The following is a 25,201-nucleotide window of genomic DNA, read 5'->3' as shown; positions in this document are numbered from 1 at the left end:
TACATAACACAATAAGGTTTGGGATGTCCTTATATGGGCACGACACCTTGCAGGTGGGAGGCTGGGAAAATAACAGATACTCAAAACACACAGCTGGCTCTCACACTGTTGGGACATGAGTTTCAAAGTAAAGGATTGAAACACCCCCTTTAAAATATCCAAATAGGGGAATGACATGCTCCTGAGGAAGCTGGATGTATTCCTAACCAGCGAAACGCATTGAGCCTGAACCTACAGACCCTGTGACACTCATTCCTATTGCTGGCATCATTCACCTATTTGGACTTTAATCCCTGTTTACTTTGGCATCAATATTCCTTCTCTGGTGGAACACTACAGCCCTGGAAAATTACTGAAGTGGCCGCTGCATGCTGCCAAGGACTGTGACAAGTTTGTGACCCACACCGGTAATGCCATCACCTAAGGGACATTTTAAGTCTTACCTTTGATTTATCCAGCACAGGATTGTGTTATCTCTGGAGGGAATATTCACTTAGGAACTTTTAAACATTGTTCTACTATATTTCTTGTGGCATTTACCATTCACCACCATTATTTTTCACTTTATATGTTTATTGTGAATAATTTTAATCATTATATTAAATTGTTGTTTTTATGATATCAACTGTCCATCAATATATTTTGTAGCATCATTAGATTTAGCGCTGGTATTTTACACATTGTTTCTCATATCATAAGGGCTTACATCCCCTATATACCAGCAACTCTCTGACAGCGCTTGGTTTTTCTTTGTTTCTATATTTTTATTGACAATTACATTAAGTTTGTGCAAAGAGTCAATATTTGCGGTGTTGACCCTTCTTTTTCAAGACCTCTGCAATTCGTCCTTGGCACCAGGCTGTCCTCCTAAAGTCTTCGTCCTGTGTCATGCTAACAATAAAGTATCCTGAGACCATTCATGTGTGGGGTTGCTTCTCAGCCAAGGGAGTGGGCTCACTCACAATTTTGCTTAAGAACACAGCCATGAGTGTATAAATGTAATTCATAAAAATAGAAAAAACTCCCAAATGACTTAATAATCTCTGATAATCTTAAAATGATAAATATAAAGTGCCTTTCACAGTGTGTGTAAGAACCTTTATATAAAATGAATTTGTATGTACATGTACACCAGTACATAATTACCAATAATTATAAATATATCTGCAAAAATAATGGTCTTAAAACTATATGTAAGATATATAAACAATTCTTATTCAAGACAAAAGGACTGGCCCCATACATGTAAGGCCATATGCATAAAATCCACAAATATACATATACATGAATTTTTTTTTTTTAAAAGTTCATAAAAACAACACCAATAAAATAAGGGTAAAAATAGCTTATCTGATCATAAAAAGCAGTAAGTTTATGAAAGGTAGAGAATACGAGCCATATTTGTATAACAATTCCTGCAAAGTAAGAGTGCTTTCAAAAATAGAAGTGTTAATAGTTTTTTTTATCAATTAACAAAATGCAAAGTGAATGAACAGAAGAGAAATTTAAATCAAATCAATATTTGTGTGACCACCCTTTGGCTTCAAAACAGCATCAATTTTCCTAAGTACACTTGCACAAAGTCAGGGATTTTGTAGGATTATAGTCAGGTGTATGATTAACCAATCATACCAAACAGGTGATAATGATCATTGTTTTCATATGTAGGTTGAAACACAGTCATTAACTGAAACAGACGTAAATAAACCCAGGCGCTTTAGGAGTTTAAAAAATACCTTCAATCTCAATGCGGCTGTATGAGGAAGTCACTCTCATAGGTATAAAAAGATAAATTATGGAAAAGACAGTCACAGAGAATGGAGGTAATAGTAAATATACTAAAATCAATTATCCTTAGGAATATATACTCATTTATTTATAAAACAACATATTAGTAATATCAGTAAGAAAAAACAGTGAGTAAAAATATATCAGTAATAATGGGACTTGTAGCATAAAATGTGATCCCTGGGTTTGGCCCAATATAAAGAACTCTTCTTTCTCCAAAGAAATAAATGCAAATGCAGTCTTAATAGCAAAGTCACTGAATAGTGATGAGGCTAATTAGCGTGTGTAATAGGTAGAAAGTGTTCTTGCAAAGAAGTATTATTACCTGCAGACTCCTGTCCCTTGTTGTAAGAACGTTTGGCAAAGGTCAGTTGTTAATGCGCTCAACTGACCTATGGGGAGTGTCTGATGACAAGGGCTGTCCTTTGGATTCTCTGAAACAGAAACAGCTGCATAGGAGGCTTAAAACTGGGTGAGGATCAGCCAAACTCTGCTCTGCTATAAAGGTAAGGTTGTGGAAGACAGTTTCATGTCACAGGTCATACACCATGGCAAGACTGAGCACAGCAACAAGACACAAGGTATCAAGGTCTCTCCCAGGCAAGATTTCAAAGCAGACAGGGGTTTGAAGATGTGCTGTTTTAGCCCTTTTGAAGAAGTACAAAGAAACGGGCAATGTTGAGGACTGTATGTCACGGCCAGGGTATTTCAGCATGGCGCTAGGCGGGTGTTACCTGTGAGGTCGTTGTGGCATGGGCTATCTGGTGGCGGAGCTGGTGTCTGGCGGGGGGCTTTGGCTGCGCGCGTTGTTGTGCAGGCCTGTTGTCACTCTGCGTTGGTAAGGCCTGGCGGCATCTCCGTTCCGTTTGGCATGGGCACCGCCATTTTGCCTTCTGGCCATGTGATGCGGCTGGCCAATCCTGGTGAGTCACATGTTCCCTTTGGCCAGTAACAGCACGGCATGGGGTATTTAGGAAGGTTCAGTGCCTTCCTTCTTTGCCAGTGCAACATGTATCTCAGCCTAGCTGAGAGGGAGTTCTCTGTGCTTATCCTGTTCCTGTGAATTGCTGTCTGCCTGTCAGCTCCTAGCTTCCACTGGACTACCCCACTTCCTCCACCACCCTTGCCCATACCTGAGTGCCTGAGCCTGCTCACATCCTGCTCATTTGCCTTAGTTCACTACCTGCATACCTGGCTTATTATTTCCTGCATCACTACCTGCATACCTGGTTGATTATTCCAGTCTCACTACCTGCACACCTGGACAGTTCTAATTGTTTCTACTTGGACATTAACCCATTACTCCCACCACATAACTCTAGTGCATGTTTATATATACCTGGACTTTTATTTACTGCCATATCTTATGTCTACTCAAGCACATATTAAAAATCCTAGTTTTATATTCAAACCCGCTTCTGTGATCGCTCTTGCTACCACCCCAGGTCCACAAACAGCCCAGAACATAACACTGTAGATGCAGTGGTTGGCCAAGGAAACTTAGTGCATCACATGAAAGACACATCATGCTTACTTCCCTTACAAAGATGTCCAGCAGTGCCATCAGCTCAGAACTGGCAGAAACCAGTGGGACCCAAGTACACCCATCTACTGTTTGGAGAAGGCTGGCCAGAAGTGGTCTTCATGGAAGAATTGTGGCCAAAAAGCCATACCTTCAATGTGGAAACAAGGTGAAGCAACTATGCACAAAAATATAAGAACTGGGGTGCAGAAAAACGTCAGCAGGTGCTCTGGACCAATGAGTCAAAATTTGAAATATTTGGCTGTAACAGAAGGCAGTTTGTTCGCAGAAGGGCTGGAGAGTGGTACAATAATGAGTGTCTGCAGATATCAGTGAAGCAAGGTTGAGGTTCCTTGCAAGTTTGGGGCTGCATTTCGGCAAATGGAGTTGGGGATTTGGTCAGGATTAGTGGTGTACACAATGCTGAGAAATACAGGCAGGTACTTATCCATCATTCAATACCATCAGGGAGGCATCTGACTGGCTCCAAATTTATTCTGCAGCAGGACGATGACCCCAAACATACAACCAATGTCATTAAGAGCCATCTTCTGCGTAAAGAAGAACAAGGAGTTCTGGAAGTTATGATATGGCTCCCACAGAGCTCTGATCTCAACATCATAGAGTCTGTCTGGGATTACATAAAGATACAGAAGGTTTTGAGCAAGCCTACATCCACAGAAGATCTGAGGTTAGTTGTTTGAGATGTTTGGAACAACCTCCCTGCTGAGTTCCTTCAAAAATTGTGTGCCTAGAAGAATTGATGCTGTTCTGAAGGCAAATGATGGTTATACCAAATATTGATTTGATTTAGATTCCTCTTCTGTTCATTCACTTTGCATTTTAATTGATAAAAAAACTATTAACACTTCTATATTTGAAAGCATTCTTACTTTGCAGCATTTTCTCGACATCTGCCTAAAACCTTTGCACAGTACTGTATATTGTAAGTTTCTCCTTACAAAGAAACACGCATGATCACAATTTCACTTGTCAGATGGCTTTTACTGATGAAAATGTTCTATCATCACATTTCCCAAAACAGCATATGGCTCCCTAACATTAAGCTAACATTAGCAGCTCTCTATCACTTGGCCGACTAGTTCAGCATCAGAGAACTAAAATCCCTCTAAATCCCAGAATCCTTTATGCTAACCACACACACAGCAATCATACCCATGTGGTGCAGCTGTGTTTGAAAGGTATATAAAAGGGGAAGTGACGACGCACAGGCAAGGATAATTAATTTGAATTACAAGTAATGTTAACCACTGTTCCTGAAATGATAAGGGGAAATGTATGAATATATATTGGCAGTGGTGGTGCTCACTAGAGTTAGTAATGGGCTGTCAAAGAACAAAAGTAGAAAGAACTCTGTTTTGGTGAGCACTCCTTATGTAGGTAAATGATTAAATAATTAAATCTTAACTTTTAATAAATATATTTTAATATATTTATTAAAAGTTAAGATTTAATTATTTAATCATTTACCTACATAAGGAGTGCTCACCAAAACAGAGTTCTTTCTACTTGTGTTTTAAAGGTATCCAGCATGGAACAACAACATCTTTACTCTATGTTCCATTGAATATGTTCCAGGGGATGAGTTATTTTCTTTATAGCATAACATGGCAAAGAACCTTTTTTGCCACATACCCTTCCCCTTCACACACTTGGTAAAGCTGTCCCTTTAATTTAAAATGATTTTCCTTTTCCCAATCCCTCTCACTTAACTTTGCCAACTTTAGTGACTCAGCTGCCCTGTGCACCGCAAACTTCCATGAGCGGGCATCAACATTATTTTAGGGAGCCCCAGTTTTGATTTTCCCATCATTCTGTAATCTGCTGAGGTGGGGGTTGAGGACAGAAGGGTCTACAGAACCCTATAACTTCACAATGGCCTATTACATTTGCACACCATTTGCCCTTTTGAGTGGACACTTGGTCAAACCCCTTGTCATCTGGATTATAGGAGCATATGGAGGCTCGGGCATCAGAACCCCTCTTTTGCTGCCCTTGTGCCTCCTTAAAGTGATGCTTTACTTTTGAATCTGGAACTATAGGAAGGGGTTTGCCAGGGAACTCTATAATTAAGTCTAGGGACGATCTGTTGGCAGACTGTGCAAGCTTGGCAGTATCTCCGAACTGCCATGCAGATGCCTGGCCAGTGAAACCTCTGGAGTACCCAATTGTGAGTTTTCTCCTCTACCAAATGCCTGTGGCACCAAGAGCTGTTTAAGTAGCTTCCCTTGAACCACTTCTACTCTACATAGCAGGTCCCCTTCTATAATAAAGTAAGGTTCTCTTTTAGCCAGTCCCACAGTCTTCCACACCCCATTCACTTCTATTACATTTTTATAGGCATTCGCCAATGCATAATCCTTTAATTGGTCTCTAGAAAATTTTTGGAGTGTTATAGTCCTGGACACAGGAGACCAGTCTTCTCCACCAGCTGGCCAGGTTTCTGCTTCCTCCCATCCTTTGCCGAGCAGGCCTCCTCTTTCACACTTTCTCATAGGTGATGCTGGTCTGATTGTAGCCAAAGCCTGGCACTCAGGCTCAAGATCTTGCTGCTTTCTGATTTCTCCCTCCACTTTTGGAATGTTAGCAGAATCATGTAGGGTCAGATGTTCGGTTGGTAATTTAGTTGTTGGCATGTCTGGACCAATCCATTCGAGTATAATCTCCCAGAATGGGAAAGTCTCTTGCCCCAGAATAAGGGGATATGGCAACCTTAAACCTGTCAGCCTACCCCTAAAATTACCCCTGGCAGCCCCACACTATCAGCCTAAGAAGTGACATGTAGGTGGGATCAGGGTCGCCGAGACATCACGCAGGCCCCACTACTAAAGGCGGCTTATCGAATGTGAGGGGCGCGGCAACTCTGCATATAATTCCCTGTGAAGCCCCGAACAGGGGCTGTTGCTCCACCTCTCAAGCCAACCTGGGCCTCCACCAGGCCCCCCAGACAGGTATGGGCCTGTATAATCTGTATCTGACACCCCTCTTTCCACACCCCTGGGCAAGGTAGGAAGGGTGGGGATCGAGGGGTTTCTGGGAAACTGGACTCCCCCCTGCGTTTGGCTATGTAAGTGGAGAAAGTGGAGAAGGAGAAAGTTGTAGGAGACACATATAGGGCCAGATTTAATTAGATGCAGTAATTTACCACGCCGGGAAAAGGGTGGTAGCCTCAGGCTTTAATGCCCAGGAATAATCAATTACAGCCCCTTTTCCTGCGGTAAATTACCCGCTAACGCGTGTTAACCCTTTAAAACCAGAATAAGTTCCCGGAGCTATGGTTTAATGCATTTGCAGCACCCTCAATCAAGGCAATTAACACGGATTTCTATTTGAGCTTCCTCAGGCAGCCTGCAGTTATTTGAGGTGTGTTTTCAATATTATCTTTTTTTTTTTAAGTCCTGCATGTTGTTTTTTTTATTGTGTCTGAATGTGGTGTGATTGTGTGTTTATGTTTTATTTTTTTAAGTTTTATGTTTGGTTGTGTATTTCTGTTAAAGTCCAATCATGTCTGGTGAGATACATCATAATCCTCCATAGCCCAATTGGATAATATTCCTGTCAATCAGTCTTGTCTGTCAAAATCAATTAATTTGACTGTTGTTTCAACAATCACATTCATCTGAGCCTAGTCAGTATTTAGGTGTGTTTGCTGGTGGCTTTTCCAGTGGTTTTCAAATCTGGCGCTTGAAAAACGAGTTTTTAGTCTAATATATTTTTTACATGGTCTAAAAAAAAATCTATAGCGCTTTGATATTTTTTTCTATTCTAACGAGTATCTCGGCAGTTTGTAGCAGATTCGGCTTTAGTAAATTGGCGGGTTGCAGATCTACGCAAAACCACCGTGATTTATAACCCGCCATTAGTAAATTAAGCCCTTGGATGTGACACAGGCAATGTCATGATGTGGAGCAATAAGACAAACTGGAAGCCAGCCGCTAAGAATTACATAGTGGAAGCAGCACGTTCCCCATACAGTGCACACAGTAGTGAGCAATGAAGCTCTTGTCAAACTAAAGGCACACATTCACTAGAAGACAGGCAAAAGACTGCACGATTACGATATTGTAATCGTGCAGTCATTCGTCAGTCTGTGATGTGCCTACACTGAACGAGCAGTCGTTCAGTGTAGGCACATCAATCATCTGCAAACATGTGGAACCTGACGATATCGTGAGGTTGTACAACATATTTGTACGATGATAGATGTCTAAACGACCAGCGGGAGCGCACATCGCTGGTCGTTTAAGACATTTTTCTTAACGATTTTCAAACTATTATTGAACGATTGAATGATAACAATATTGTTATCGTTCAATCGCTCAATTTAATCGTCTAGTGGATCGGTGCCTTAACAAATGGTTTTGGGTCAAACACACTGTTATATTAAGCAAAGCCCAATACACACAATTTGTTTTTGCTATTAAACTTTCCTATGAAACCATAGACAGATTTATTAGGTACTATAACCTTCTGTAACATTTACGATAGCCTGCCCCAGCGACCAAACCGGATCTTGGTGAATGTTATAGTATGTGAGAGTTTTGAAAATTAAATTGAATTATTATGTGTCAGGAAGGGAGAAAGTAAGAAGAATTGTATCGAACAAAGGTCATTGTTCTTATTTTAGATGTTAAAGCTCATTTTAATCCAGTGAAACATTTGAGCAGGCCCTTGTTTTTGTGGGAAATGGAATAAAGATAAAAGTGAAGACATAAACAGAAGACTGATATACTAGATTCAGCTATGCTTGGATAACTTGGAGGAAATATAATGAGCAGTGATTTCTCAAAATCACAGATATTATTTATTAATATTATTGTTATTTTTATTATTATTATAATGTTATTTATATAGCACTTCTCTCCCAGTAGCACTCAAAGTTTTACATTTGCATTGTAAAAAACACAAGATTCAAAATAAACTAGACTTAAGTATTACTATAAAGAAAGGAAGAAAAAAAAATGCGCTGCAATGGTGAGAAAAATCTATGATGGTGCTTGATAGACCAATTAACTACAGACTACTTCTGCCTATATATAACATTTATTTCAAAAACACATACAATATGAGATTAATAATATCAGTAGTACGTCCCAATACTGCTGTCAATAATGGAATAAGTTAGTAACAAATTCACAAAAATATGTGAATACAATGTATCTAATTAGGTGTATGGCTTATGCACTCATAGTGAACACTGCTCACCAGAAGATAATTAGTCAGCTCTCCATATATTTTCTCCACAGAGCCATTCATATGCTGGATCAGTAGTAATAGGATGTCACTTGAGTAGTATAAAATTACAGCAATTCCTGAGATTAGTTAGTATGATTCTCCACTGGAATATTCCCCAGTGGACAGACTCTGATGCCGGGCTGTATTCAAATTAAAAGTATTGTACCTGCATATACGGCTGCTCATATAACACTTGTAGTGAGTAAATAGTGTGCAGCACTGATTGTCCCAGGCCAGGTCTCACTGTGCCCGATCTTACATTGCTTCAGCTGCAGGAGTGGCGGAGCAGACATGGACGGCAGATATCAGCTGGTATGAATGGCAAGCCTACCTGTACTTCCTGTGTGTGGCAAGGACCACAGCTAACAGCCACACCCTTCACTGATGCTTGTCCACAGGGAGGGTGGAGCAACCAGTCCACTATAATACCGTTTTTACACCTAAATTTTGGGTCTGATCTGGAGGTTGGAACAGGGTTTCCGACCCAGGATTTTCCCAAGTCGGCACCATTCACACCGGAGCCGGGTCTGCAGAGACCTGGCTTTTCCAGCGTTGAAGAGGACGATTGGCGATGACGTAATCTCCAAGCACCACTGAAGCCAGCCAATCGGCAAGCAAGTGGCACGATCCAGGTCATCCTGACCCAGATCGCGCCGTTTACACTGCAGGGTTTCACAGGTTATTCCTGTGTTAAACCCTGCAAGTTACCCGAGTTGGATTGCCGGGTCACTCGACCCGGCAATCCAACCCTTTCCCCTTTTACACCAAGTAGCTACCCAGGTTAACCCTGCAATAACCCAGGTTTTAGCTCTGGTGTAAAAGGGGTATAAGTTTGAATGATGGTAAGTCCACAGCTGGGCAAACAGGAGATCAAGGCTGGTGAGCAGTGAGATTGATAAAGCAGTAATACAGAAAGGCCCCTATATACTAGTTTCGCTCCTATTCAGGAGCTTTTTCAAGATAAGGGACCTAGCAGAATCACTTCCTTTATACCCTGCTAATTAGCAATGTTCATCAGATGGTGCTGATTCTATCCAAAACATATGTTAACATTCAGACTATAATGCAAGGCATATACTATACAATTTTCTGTCAGATATCTGTCCAATCTAGCTTGTTGGAATGAAAATCTGGTAATGTATGGGAGCAAATGCCAATCGATTATATAGTTTTAAACACTAGAAAATAGACAAAAACTATTGTTCAAATTGGTTAAATTTGTTTTATTTAACCAATTTGGCTGAACGTCCATTTTTTGTCTGTTTTCCAGTGTTTGTGAACAATTTTTTGATTGTCATTTACTCCCATACATTACCAGATTTTCATTCCAACCAGCCAGATTGGACAGATATCTGACAAATAATTGTATTTATCTGGCATCTTCTGTAGGTCAGAAGATGCCAGATAAATTTCAGTTTAAATAGGTCCTATTATGTTTTACCCTTAAAGAATTGTTCACAAAGAACAAATAGAAAGAACAATATATCATGCCATACATATTTGATAGAATTGATAATAACGTAAAAATTAAATTTAGATAAAATAAAACATTAATAGAAATTGGATAAAATAAAAAACCATGAAAAAGAAAAATTATATACACATACATACACACACACACACACACACACACACACACACACACACACACACACACACACACACACACACACACACACACACACACACACACAAAGATGTAAGGTTGAAAATCTAAAAAGCCAACAATTATATTCTCGTATAATACATAAATCTTGGGTTACAGACTATTTTACTTATACGAATTTTATTTTTTTTATATATTATTATTATTATTTCTTTATTAATTATTCTTTTATTTCTGCTTCTCCAAAGATATCATTGTTGTGCAGAGAGAAAGAAAGAAAACTGAGATACTTATTAATTAATTCATATACTAAACACATTAAAAGACCCGCCATATACATCAGTTCTTTCAAAATACTACAATAATGTTATCCCCATTTGATAGATATATTTTTAAAAAATTTATCTCTAGTAAACAAACTTCTTGAGATACAGTGTAGTATTAAGAAAGACGGTACCAAAAAAAATCAATGCACAGGGATCACTAGAGGACTATTATTATTATTATTATTATTATTATGAAATGAGGTAGATGATTGGGGACATCAATCATTAGAAGTTAGGATCCCAACAGACCACAGATACTCCAATGGTCTTACTAAGAAATATATGCCGCAGGGTCCACACCAGAACAGGACCTGCAGTGACAGACGTCTCTTGCAAGTCCATGTTCTAATGCAATCCCAGTGCAAGTTAATCTAACCCAATATTTCTTGATCTAAAGATAAAGTCAAAGATGAACAGCAACCAACTTTTGGGGGACCCTCAGTAGACATAGAAACTGAAAGGGCCTTGTATATAATAAAATACACATCTCAGAGTTTACACCTAGGCACGGCTGCAGCGACCAACATCCCTTGCAGATACCCACCACAATGCAATCACAGGACCAACAGTTAATCTATACATGTATAATCTAAGGATGTATTTAGACCCTTAGAATGTAATGTATCCAACGTGAATATCCAGGAGAATTCACTTAAACACAGTCTTCTATATATATCTCCTCCTCTTGTAGTTTTCTTAATCTGTTCCACAATAGTCAGAGTAAGGCCCCTGGGATCTCCCCCATGTACCATAGAGAAATGTCGTGATACACTGTGATTTTGAACGTGTTTGATGACGTTCCTTCGATGTTCCTAAATCGCATCTTGATAGATCGCATAGTCCTCCCTACATATTGTAGGGAGCATTGGCATTCAAGGACATAAATACAGTAGCAAGATTCACCTTAAGTATTAATAGACTTAATTGTTAAGTGATTTTTCCCATAGTATTTAAAGCAGCAATTTTTTAAAATGGCAAAAGGAGTCTGGTTTGGCCTTATTAAAAACATTTGACACTTTAAATCCCATGGTAAAAACCCCATAAATCTGCAATTTGACAAATTGCCATTGACCAAATTATGTAGGCCCACCGTAAAAAAGGACGGGGTCCTATGTAACCTGATTGGCTGATATTACCCAGTGACAGATATATGTGGTGATATTCAGAAAATGCACTGACACAAAATAATTCCTATAACAGACATTACTTTGGGATGATTTCATTCATTATTAAGCTGCTATCTGTACCAATTACAGATGAGCAGTTACAGATTACGTTGGGATATAGTCGTCATCCCGGTGGATGCAATGCCGTCGCTCAGAATCCCGGATGCTGCAATCACGACGGTAAGTAACAGGGTTATGGGTTAGGTTTATGTTTAGGGTTAAACTGCAGGAGGGGGAGGTTAGGGTTAAGCTGTTTAAGGTTAGGATGCAGGAGGGGAGGGTCAGGGTTAGGCTGTGGGAAAGGTGGGTTAGGGTTATGGTAAGGGTTAGAGAACTTACCTCCATGCGTCGGGATTTCCACTGTTGGGATTCTGTCACCGGGATTCTGACTGCCGGCATTGTGTACACCGAGATCGTGTATCCAACCCATTTCATTTAAATATGGTAAAGGATAGTGCCACAATGCCTATCCTGGACCCAAGAAACACACGTCAACTTAAAATTAATTGTAAAAAACAGTACTTTACATATAAATTAGTACCAGATAATATTAATAGCGAAATGAACAATTAATGCACAACTTAATAAAGGCGCTCGTCCGAGCAATCAGCTCCGGAGCACCAACAGCCGCAGCATACAGTTCAATCTCCCCTGTGTGAATACAGGTCTGGGATAAAGCATCTACGCTCCACACAAGCTCCCATGAGGATAATTGCAGGTCAGGGGTACAGACTTTACTCCAGGGACACCCTTAACGCGTTTCTTTCTCATTTGAGAATTTCTTCACAAGGATGTCTACTAGCAGGAAGTTGCCATATTTAAAGGGACTACCTACCAATCAACTTCATTCATTAGTACAGACAGCACCTGCAATCTATTCTGTCCCTGTTTGAGCTGCACTACACTGCACACATATCATTTCAAAGACTAAGTGACACAGACGTGCTAAGATCATTTGTTCACCATACTATGTGACTTAGAAATGCCATCTCCATTATATACTGAAATAGATGTATAAGATTTCAAATATAGAAACAATATATTACTCACATTAATACATTATTATAAAAATGTGTCACCATATTATTCAATAATTCTTATGCACAAGCTTAAAAGAGGCAGGTGTCATACCTAACTTTAATCATTTATAATTTGTATTCATTCTAACTGCACTGATGTCATAATTACTGTATGGCTATTACTGGAATATCTTGCTCATATTTGACATTATCCTGCAATCAGTCTCTCATATAACTAATTTTCATCATAATACTTCCTTCGCTATCCTTTCTTTTTGGTTGTATTCAAATGAATAAGAATAATCATAATAACAACATCAGGTTGTAATAACATTAGAACTACAAAACAAATAAATAGACAAATAAACGCAAAACAAAATCTAAATTGGCCATGTATACCACCCTCCAACAACTCTAAATAACACGACCCGCCCTGCAAAAAGTTATTTGGCATATATGTCTATAAATATATGACCACTTCTTGTTCAATTATTTGACTAAGATCTAATTCTGGTAACCCATAGATAAGGTTAATCTCCTCACAGATAGAATATAAGTGATAAATATAGGCACACAGGTAAAACTAGAAAAATGACAAGTGAATTGACAATATGCCTAATGATCGATATCCAAAAATTGTATTTTGAATACCCTACAAGATGGTTCTGGACAATCTTGCTCTTCATAATAATCTATTTCTTAAGTCCCAAGTACATTCAGGTCTATATCAAAACAAGAAACTTTATGGTCGAGACCATAAATACTTGGTAGTTTTTGTGTGGGCATGCTAGATGTTTAATGTGGGTTTATACTAAATAAAAGTACATCTTTTAGATCCATAGCTACAAACTCCATTTACCAATCGACCGCATTCATAATGTTAGGGCCTGTGTTTGTTGTGGACCCGGGGTGGTAACAGGAGTAGACACCGGAACAGGTTTAAACTGAAAGGTAGGTTCTTTAATGTGAATGTTGGTAGACATGAACAATAAGATAAACTAAAGTCCAGTAATAACAAACTGATATATGTGGCAATAGGGAACTGTAGTGGGTGGGAATAAACAAATATCCAGATCAGTGACAGAGATGAATGAGGTGAATCCAGATAGACTGTAAGGGTGAAATGGATATCCTGGTATGCTGAATAGTGGCTGAGAGGGATATCCGGAAATGCTGTCATGATGGCTGAAAGGAGAATCCAGTAATGCTGTGATGATGGCTGCGCGGGAATGGGTTAACTGCGGAGACAGGTTCAGGCAGGAGTGGGTCTGGTGGAAGGTGCAGGGCTGATCTCCAGTGGAGTGCAAGGCAGAGCGGTGCAGGGTATGAAGGGAGCCGGAGGCTGACAAGGCGCTAGGGCAAGCATCGGAGCACAAGTCTCAGGTTCAGGAGCACAGAGAACTCTCTCTCACAGCTGATGCTGTGAACAAGTTGCACTGGCATCTACAGGGTGCTCCAAACACCCTTACGTACCCAGTAATGGAACATGATAGGCCAGAGAGCAGGTGACCCACAGATGATTGGCCTGCTATGTCACATGGCCAAAAACAAGATGGTGGCACCCAGACAGCCATGACGCGGAGACGTCACTAGACTTACCCTTGCCAGGATGGCTCAATGCTGGCAGACCTCTGCATACACGCAATGCCAGTCTCCACACACCAGAAGGACCGCGCCACAGCGCCCTCACGGTAAGGACTGCAAACTTCCACGCCGCGAAACCCTGGTCATGACACAAATTGTGAAACCCCATATGTAATATATATGTTACAATGTAAATGTGGGTTACAGTACGTTGGCCGTACCACTCGTCCTTTAAAGTAGCGATTTTTAGAACATCAGAGGAGTATAATGAATAAATTAACAACCCACAGTGTACCCGACACAATTAGAGAAAGATTGTAGAGACATTGCAGGTCTGAAATTGTGGGGGCTGGAACATATACCCAGAATACTGAGACAGGGAGATAGATACACCAGACTGTGTATGAGGGAGGCGCACTGGATCCACTTATTGAGCACCCTCTGTCCGGCTCACTGAAACCGTGGATTTATAGTTCCTATAAACTCAGTATAGTACTAGAGGTCTTTTCATTTGCGACTTAATAGATTATTATGTAGAGGAAGATTGTGCAGAACCATCTTGTAGGGTATTCAACATACAATTTTTGGATATTGTTATGAATTCCGCTGCCTACTCCATTTGACACAAGAACCCAGCTAGCGAGATCATCCGTCAATAACAACTGCCCGTTGTTCCCTTAGAACTAGGATACGTTCACCGGTACTTAGGCGGACGCCTGGACTTATGCTCGAGGTAGTAGTGGCTCACATGGAGATACATGGGAATTCAATAGGTAAATAATGTACAGTACGGATATCGATGGTCCAGATGTTGTGAGAGTACAGTTTGTTTTTTTGGACAATAGCTTGGGAGCTGAAGATGTGGCAGCTGTGCCGATGGTGCAGCAATGGTGTGACAGTGATGCTGATGGTGCGGCAATTATGCCAATGGTGCAGCAATGGTGCCGATGGTGCGGCTATAGCCGTAAATAAACAGTCTAGGGTTAGTAAATGGCACTGAGAGACGATGGTGCGGCAACTGTGCCGATGTTGCAGCGATGGTACCGATGTTGGGGCAGTTGCCATAGATAAGCAGTCTATGGTTTGATATTGGCTTTGAGAGCTGATGGTGTGGCAAGTGTGCAGATGTTGCAGCGATGGTGCCGATGTTGAGGCAGTTGCCGTAGATAAGCAGTCTATGGTTTAATAATGGCTTTGAGAGCCGATGGTGCGGCATGTGTACCGATGTTGCAGCGATGGTGCCGATGTTGGGGCAATTGCCGTGGATAAACAGTCTATGGTTTGATGATGGCTTTGAGGGCCGATAGTGTGGCAGGTGGGCCGATGTTGGGGCAATTGCCGTAGGATGAACGTTGGCAGCACGGGAGCTGTTGGATACGGCTAGGAAGTCGTTTGGAGATTGGTGGTAGCACGAAAGGTACTTGGAGTGGCCTGGAAGCCATATGGTGAACGATGGCAGCACGGGAGCTGCTAGATGCGGACAGGAAGCCGTTTGGAGATAGGTGGTAGCAGATGCTGCAGTAACACATAATGGAGGCAGTGAGGTGGAAACACTGCAGGTAAAAAGATAAATGCAGACAGACAGGACTGTGGTATATTACTGCAGGGCTGAATGGAGACAGGATCCAGATTCAATAACCAAAGTACTCACTAGGCCGGCAAGCACTAGGAACTGAACACAGCAAACATACACTAGTAGTGACACAGTATAACCGGCAATGAGATTAGGGCTGGGTGTATACTTATGAGATGCAGGATCCAATCAGAGAACATTCCTGGAGATTGATTCCTAATTAAAAGGCATGTGTGTACCTGTTCTGCAAGGAGAGAGCTGGTTAATTAGTGAACACATGAAACAACACAAACACAGACAGACCTGAATGACAGGCAATTAATTGACACAGACAAGACAGTTTTTCCAGCTTCCTGCAAAAAGCCAGAACAAGGATAGGACATGATGCAGTATCCCAGTAACAACTAAGACTGGGAATTGCCACCAAGATGATTTGCTAACCGCAATCCTAACAGATATTTATCATTAGGCATATTGTCAATTCATTTGTAATTTTTCTAGTTTTACCTGTATGCCTATATTTATCCCCCATATTCTATATGTGAGAAGATTGACCTTATATATGGGTTACCAGAATTAGATCTTAGTAAAATAATTCAACAAGTTGTGGTCATATATTTATAGACATATATTTCGAATAACTTGAATTTTTGCTGGGCGGGTCGTGTTATTTAGAGTAGTTGGAGGGTGGTATACATGGCCAATTTAGATTTTGTTTTATTTTTATTTGTCTATTTATTAGTTTTGTAGTTCTAATGCTATTACAAACTGATTTTGTTATTATGATTATTCTTATTCATTTGAATACAACCAAAAAGAACGGATAGCGAAGGAAGTATTTCGATGAAAATTAGTTAAATGAGAGACTGATTGCAGGATAATGTCAATTATGAGCAAGATACTCCAGTAATAGCCATACAGTAATTATGACATCAGTGCAGTTAGAATGAATACGAATTATAAATGATTAAAGTTAGGTATGACACCTGCCGCTTTTAAGCTTGTGCATAAGAATTATTGAATAATATGATGACACATTTTTATAATGTATTAATGTGAATAATATATTGTTTCTATATTTGAAATCTTATATATCTATTTAAGTATATAATGGACAGGGCATTTCTATGTCACATAGTATGGTGAACAAATGATCTTAGCAAGTCTGTGTCAGTGTCACTTAGTCTTTGAAAGGATATGTGTGCAGTGTAGTGCAGCTCAGACAGAGACAGAATAGATTGCAGGTGCTGTCTGTACTATTGAATGAAGTTGATTGGTAGGTAGTCCCTTTAAATATGGCATCTTCCTGCTAGTAGACATCCTACTGAAGAAATTCTCAAATGAGAAAGAAACGCGTTAAGGGTGTCCCTGGAGTAAAGTCTGTACCCCTGACCTGCAATTATCCTTGTGGGAGCTTGTCTGGAGCGTAGGTGCTTTATCCCAGACCTGTATTCACACAGGGGAGATTGAACTGTACGATGCGGCTGTCTGTGCTCTGTAGTTGATTGCTCGGACGGTATTCAGAGAAACATTGTGGAGATATTGCGGGTCTGAAATTGTGGGGGCTGGAACATATACCCAGAACACTGAGACAGGGAGGGGCTCAATGAGACAGTGGATCTAGAGTTCCTATAAACTCAGTATAGTACTAGAGGTCTTTTCATTTGCGACTTAAGAAATAGATTATTATGTAGATTAAGATTATCCAGAACCATTTTGTAGAGTATTCAACATACAATTTTTGGATATTTATCATTAGGCATATTGTCAATTAATTTGTAATTTTTCTACTTTTACCTGTGTGCCTATATTTATCCCCCATATTCTATCTGTGAGAAGATTAACCTTATCTATGGGTTACCAGATTTAGATCTTAGTCAAATAATTCAACAAGTAGTGGTCATATATTTATAGACATATATTTCGAAGAACTTGAATTTTTGCTGGGCGGGTCGTGTTATTTAGAGTAGTTAGAGGGTGGTATACATGGCCAATTTAGATTTTGTTTCGTTTTTGTCTATTTATTTGTTTTGTAGTTCTAATGTTATTACAACCTGATTTTGTTATTATGATTATTCTTATTCATTTGAATACAACCAAAAAGAAAGGATAGCGAAGGAAGTATTTCAATGAAAATGAGTTATTTGAGAGACTGATTGCAAGATAATGTCAATTATGAGCAAGAGATTCCAGTAATAGCCATACAGTAATTATGACATCAGTCCAATTAGAATGAATACGAATTATAAATGATTAAATTTAGGTATGACACCTGCCGCTTTTAAGCTTGTGTATAAGAATTATTGAATAATATGATGACAATTTGTATAATAATGTATTAATGTGAGTAATATATTGTTTCTATATTTGAAATCTTATATATATATTTAAGTATATAATGGAGATGGCATTTCTAAGTCACATAGTATGGTGAACAAATGATCTTAGCAAGTCTGTGTCACATAGTCTTTGAAAGGATATGTGTGCAGTGTAGTGCAGAATAGATTGCAGGTGCTGTCTGTACTAATGAATGAAGTTGATTGGTAGGTAGTCCCTTTAAATTTGGCATCTTCCTGCTAGTAGACATTCTTCTAAAGAAATTCTCAAATGAGAGAGAAACGCGTTAAGGTTAAGGGTGTCTCTGGAGTAAAGTCTGTACCCCTGACCTGCAATTATCCTCATGGGAGCTTGTCTGGAGCGTAGCTGCATTATCCCAGACCTGTATTCACACAGGGGAGATTGAATTGTATGCTGCGGCTGTTGGTGGTCCGGAGTTGATAGCTTGGATGAGCGCATCCGTCTGCGTGTTTATCACATCACGGCTGGGACCCAACATTCACCACCCGCCGCTCCACTAGGAGAACGGCCTCATTGCTAGCAGTGATTCTCCCACACACACACACAAGTGAATCGACGAGACCTGGCTTTATATGACAGAGGACCGACACCAGGTGAGAAGTTTATCTGCATATATTCCCTGGTTCTAGACGCCATAAGTGGGCTACGGAGGGGCTACGCAAGTCCGGTCCCAGTGTCTATATCTCCTCATTATTTAGTGCACAGCGATAGGAGTTATATTGATCGGCCATTCATTTTACATCTGCACTAGTTGGGACTGTCTGTGGAATAGCAGCTGAATTTTCAGTATCACACAGGTACAAGTAAAGTGGAGTCCCACTAAGGATAAATCAAAAGTTGGTCAAAGCTGGCCTTTATACACTTGCAGAAGGGATACATTGTCATATGTATATGCTACATTATAACTTTTTATTTTCCAAAACAGACTGACATTAAAGAAACAGCACAAATTGTTTGAATGGAGCATACAGCTGGTGCTCCTTATACACAATTCTGGATGAGACCGTGGAATGTTCATCTGAAATTCTCATTTATCATTCGTGTCTGTTTCTAACAGTATTTATGCATGCAGATCATACATGTTATTAAGTTGTGCATTAATTGTCCATTTCCCTATTAATATTATCTGGTATTTACTATTTATTTATATGTAATAAATTGTTTTTTTACACTCATTTTAAGTTGACGTGTGTCTCTCGGGTCCGGGATAGGCATTGTGGTGCTATCCTTTACCATATTTTCTTAACTTGGACTTAGGGTGTAGGAGAACCCCTAGGAGAGCTGCCGGCTATGATTTAGGTGCATAGAGGTGGGTGCCCTAATATCTTTTTCCATTTTATTTAAAACCTTTGCAACATTTTCCACAGTGTGCCCTGCTGTTCTGTGTATTTCCAACTAGGGCCTATATTCAATTTGGAGCAAAAAGCTGAGATTTGCCAGGTGTAAAAGTATAGCCGTATTCAATTTGAAAGCCTTTACGCCTAGGTGGAAAGTCAATGCAATGTAATAGGTGAAAAAGTTTTGCTTATGAATAGCAAGCGGATAAAAAGTGCAGCATTGGGGTTTAGGGGTGCAATGTTGCGGGAACCTCCTTGCAGCCTTAAGACCGTCCCCTAAAGGTAAACTGCATAATAATTTTTTATAAAAAGACTTAAGAACACCCCAAAAATTTACTTTCATTGTAGGACAGAAAAATAAAAAAGTTGGGGGGCAAAGTTAAACACTAGCGAAATACACTCAGGAGGGTCCCCAAATATGCTCCAGGTGTTTTTGATTGTAGGTGTTTGCAGCAGGTGGATTTCTTACGATTTTTAAAACGAGACTTTAGCAACTTTAAAATATGCCCCCCCCCATTTTCAGGTACCCCAAATTTGCAGGGACTAGTTATTTTCTCCAGAAAATAAAACAAAATGCTATTCTTCACAAATACACAAAACAGCGCCTATTGAGACCATTTAATAACACTAAATACCTTCAGCAGGCCAATTTGGGGTATCTATAGTGATCCCCTATGTCAGAGCATCTTTTGGGGGGTGCCAGGCTGATTTCCCCATTGTGGAGAGGACTTTCCGCCTGTTCAAGTATCACCGGGTGCCGTTTTAGCATACTCTCATATTGAATATGGGGAGTCGTGGGGATGCGCGCAAAAAGTTTCTGCACCAAAAACATGCGATGTAGGTGAAAAGTCCACCAGGTGCAAAAGTATCGCAGGTGCGAAACATATTGAATACAGGCCTAGCTGGGATACCCGGCATTGCCTAGGTTGAAGACTGGACCCTGAAGTACACCTGCAGCCTTTATTTGTTTATATTGTCCTCGTCTATAACCCCATTCCAATGATCCTTAAAAGGACCTCACTGTTGCTAACATGCATGCAAGCAGTAGTGTAACTACCATGGGTGTAAGGGGTGCGGTTGCTGTCGTTCCCGAGATGTCTCTGTGGCCCACTGCTCCCCCTGCACCCAGTCACGCACACAAGGTGGGCTGGTCCAATCAGGGCCGCCGGGGTGAGCCCGGGTGTCAGTGCTGTTGAATTGGTGCCAGCCCGCCAGCTGATTACAGCTGGTGCAGTGGCAGGTAGACATGGAGAGACATCACCACAAGTCGCAAGGCAGTCAGAGCTCACGGGCAGGCAGCCAATCAGCAGTGGCAGCACCTGATTGGCTGCCAGTCCACGAGCCCTGTTTGACTCGTGAATGGCCCCAGATTCAAATTGTGCGGTGCTGTCTGTCCATGTCTGCCGCTGTCTGCCAGAGTGCCAGCTGTAATTGACTGGCGGCCCGGCACCAAATCCACCCCTACTGGCTGCCGATGGCACATGGGGAGGTGAGAGGCTGCTAGAGGGATACGGGGAGGTGAGTTGTTGGGGGGGGGCAAAATGTGTAAGGGGCACTACTATTGTGTGGAATAATGTGTTATATCGGGCACTACTACTACAGTATGTGGCATAATCTGTAAAGGGCATTACTGTTTGGTATAATATGTAAGGGTCATTACTGTGTAGTGTATGGGGCATTACTCTGTGGCATAATGTGAAAGGTGCACTACTACTGTGTGGCATAATGTGTATATGGGGTACTACTGTGTGGCATAACCTGAATGGGCTCGGTGTGGCATAACATGAATGGGCTCTGTGTGGGGGAAAATGAATGTATTTTTTTTACCTCTGGGATGGCCCTTTTAAGATCTTGCTATGTGGCCCTCAAAGTTCTAGTTATGCCCTTGCATGCAAACACAGAGGGCTGACTAATATATATGGTCACTTTAAAAAGGACTAACTCTGGATTTAATATGAACTTGCATGAGTCATAAAGTTTGACACTTGCTCAGACTGAGGTTGAAAGGATACTTTTATAGCTTTCACACAGGTTTTTGGCAGACTGCCCAATTTCCACTGGAGCCAGCCCCGGAACCTGTGTAATTTAAGAGTGACCCATTTTTAGAGATTGTGTGACAGTGTGTGGCCCTGACGAAGTTCAAACCTAGGCAAAACCTAATCCTGGTCACACTGCACCACCATGCCAAATCTGGTGGAGCTAGGTCCAAAACTTTGGCCATGCATAAAGGACAGACAAGACAGACACTCCTTTTCGCTTATTATATATATTTATGGTCCATTATGGAATACGAAGATGTGTTTCTGCTAAGAGCTTAATATCAACAAAGAGGCTGTGGTTGCATGCAGCCATGGAGGGCTGACACCACCTAATGCTAATGCAAGAATCCACATGGCTAATGCGGGGGACGGGGGGTGTCTGTGAGTCTGCAAGCAGAAAGCCGTGCCACCAATTGATTATACACTGCCTACGCAGCCGTCACCATTAGTATCAGCACTTACACCAGCCTCATGCTAGGTGCAACAGATCCATCACAAACAGGCTTCCCTTCCCCATACGCATGAATCAGAACTGCATGAAGCTTCGGGTAAAAACACTACAACACTTCCATAAGTCTCGTAGGTTACATGCGTTAGCATTGTAATCGCCTAAAGCCCAACCTGAAATGCCCTATTTTATGGTAAAACAGACCCAGCTAAGTTCTGTCCAACTTAGATTAGGTAGATGTGTAGAAATGTGTAAATTCGCATCTGCGCATGTGCTGTATTGAAAACCAGATAATTTTGCCAATGCAAAGAGATCTGTCTGACTCAGAATCAGGCCTATAATTCTTTTGTTTAGTTTCTATTTAAAATCTTTAGTATACCTTGCTATGAGAGTGGTCTGAGGAGAATGACCATAGTAGATAAAGCTGGATGGAATGTTATAGAAACTCTGCTGTATGCAGAAGAGCATCATAGTGTTATGGTCTCCTAGGACATACCGTGTAAGAATCACTGAGACAAGGTCTTCACCCGCTGTTCCCTTAGAACTGGACATGTTCACTGGTACTTAGGTGGCTTCCTGGACTTAACTCGAGATAGTAGAGGCTTACGCAGTTATCCTAGGGCCACAAGATATTATGCGACTGTAGGATCTCAGGTGGGAGTGAAATATGCAAAGGAAAAGTTGATAGAGTGTGGCTAAAGAGCTGATGGATATTCCGCCTTGAGGGACAGAAATTTACTTTAAAAGCCGAGGTGCAGCTTGAACAGCTGATAGAAATACAGACTGAGATGCGGCTTTGAGAGCCGAGGTTCGACTGTGAGAGCCGAGGTTCCAGCAGAGATGCGGCCTTGAGGGCCGAGGTGTGACTATGTAAGCTAAGGTGTGGCTTGAGAGCCGTGGTGCAGCTTGAGAGTCCATGTGTGGCTTGAGAGCTCTGGGTGCATCTGAGAGAGCCAGTGTGCGGCTGGAGTGCCGAGATGTAAAATACAGAGATGCGGCCTTGTGGTCCAAGGTGCGGCCTTTGAGCTGAGGTGCAGCTTTGAAAGCAAGGATGCTGCTGCAGCTTTGTAGGCCATGATGACAAAGACCCAGAGAAAGCCACAACTCGCAGAGAAGCATCGACACTTGGAGCATAGGTAAGTATTAGGCACGCTGGCGACTTGTGACAGTACCTCCTTCCTTGATGAGGGGTAAAGGAACCTCTAGAACTGGGCTTGTTGGGGAAGTCCTTGAAAAATCTATCTTTAAGCTTCAGAGCATGTAAAGACTTTTCAGGTACCCAAGAATGCTCCTCTGGTCCATAACCTTTCTAGTGGACCAAGAACTGTAAATTTCCTCGCATAAACTTGGAGTCCAAAATCTTCTAAACCACAAACTGTTTTTGACCTTGAACGAGCACATGAGACAGTCTTCCAGGAAGTTTAGATCTGAACTTAAAGGGGAAAAATGCTGGAGCAAGGAAAAGTAAAAAGTGTTATTAATTTTGAGTGTGTTGGGCAGTTTAAGACGGAAGGCGACAGGATTAACCAGAGAAATGATCCGGAATAGTCCTATATATCTAGGACCGAGCTTCTGCAAAGGCTGACAGAGCCTGATGTTTTTAGCAGATAACCAGATCAAATCCCCAACTATGAAATTACATGATTCTGTTGTCTGTCTGCCAGCGTTTTGGAACATAAGGAAAATTAGAGGAGACAATGGTGTACCTTATTCCAGACGGAGCGGAGTTGGAAGACTGAAGACGGGGATTAAGAACTCCTGGCATTAGGTTCAAAGTAATTCGCTCTGGGATACAGTCCTGTGGTACAGAAGAAAGGTGAGACTGTTCAGGCAGAGTGACATGAATTATTAAATGCAAATTCGGCCAAAGGTAAAAGGCTGACCCAGTCGTTCTGGCATTTGGATACAAAGCATCGGAGATACTGTTCCAGAGACTGGTTAACCCATTCCATTTGCCCATTGGATTGAGGATGGTAGCCAGAGGATAAGCTAAGACTGATTCCCAAAGAAGAACAGAAGCCTTTACAGATGCAAGCAATGAACTGTGGGCCTGATTCAGAGCCACTCGCTCGCTCTGTACATTCACAAACGGCCCAATGTTCTGTGTCCCTTGGTCCAAAACAATGTCCTGCGGTAACCCATGGAGTCGGAAAATATGTTGGAGAAATAGAGTGGACAGCTCCTTAGCAGTGGGGAGTTTGGTTAACGGAATGAAATGTGCCATTTTACTAAATCGATCCACCACAGTCCAAATGACAGTACATCGTGAGGAAGTTCCACCACAAAATCCATAGCAATATGGGTCCAGGGTTCAGAAGACACTGAGCGTGGCAGTAGAAGGCCAATGGGGCCAACCCGAGGAGTATTATTCCTGGCGCAAATCTTGCCGATCAAAACTAACTAACGAACATCTTGTAACAAAGATGGCTACCATACAGAATGGGAGAGTAATTCAAGAGTCTTGGAAATACCCAGATGACCTGCCACTTTACTGGAATGAAAATCTGCCAGAACTACTTCTCTGAGTCTTTCGAGAACAAATAATAGTCTCAGCAGTTTCCCAGATGAAGCTTCCGATTAAAAAGATTGAAGGGTATCAGCCAAATTACAGGTAAGAGCCACATTTATCTGAGAACTAGGAATAATGGGCTCATCAGAGGCAGTAGACTACTGAATCATAGAAAAACTTCAAGAGAGAGCATCAGCTTTAATGTTCTTAGGTCCGGGCTAAAAGGAACTTTCATAATTAAAATGTGTAAAGAATAATACCCAACAAGCTTGCCTGTAGTTCAATCTCTTAGCTGTCTCAATGTTGGACACATTTTTATGATTGGTCAGGACAGTAATCTGATGTTTGGCCCACTCCAGCCAGTGTCTCCAATCCTCAAACACCCATTAATTCACAAATGACCACATCGTAATTTCTCTCAGAACTGGAAAAGAAAGAACAGGGATGCAATTTGTTCAGGATCCTTCTCAGATAAAATGGCTCCAACTCCAACCTCAGAACATCCACCTCCACAACAAACGGAAACTCAGGATTTGGGTATCGAAGGACAGGAGCAAGGGTGAAAGCAGTCTTCATGTTGACAAAAGCCAGAATTTGTGGACCAATTAGCTGTGTCAGCTTTTTTTTAGTCAGCTCCACTATTGGCATAACAAAAGTGGAGAAGGATTTG

This window comes from Taudactylus pleione, unplaced genomic scaffold, assembly GCF_031769625.1.
Source record: "Taudactylus pleione unplaced genomic scaffold, aTauple2 ptg000201l, whole genome shotgun sequence".
Lineage (NCBI taxonomy): Eukaryota > Metazoa > Chordata > Amphibia > Anura > Myobatrachidae > Taudactylus > Taudactylus pleione.
The sequence above is the reverse complement of the archived record's forward strand: the minus strand, read 5'-3'. Positions refer to the sequence as shown.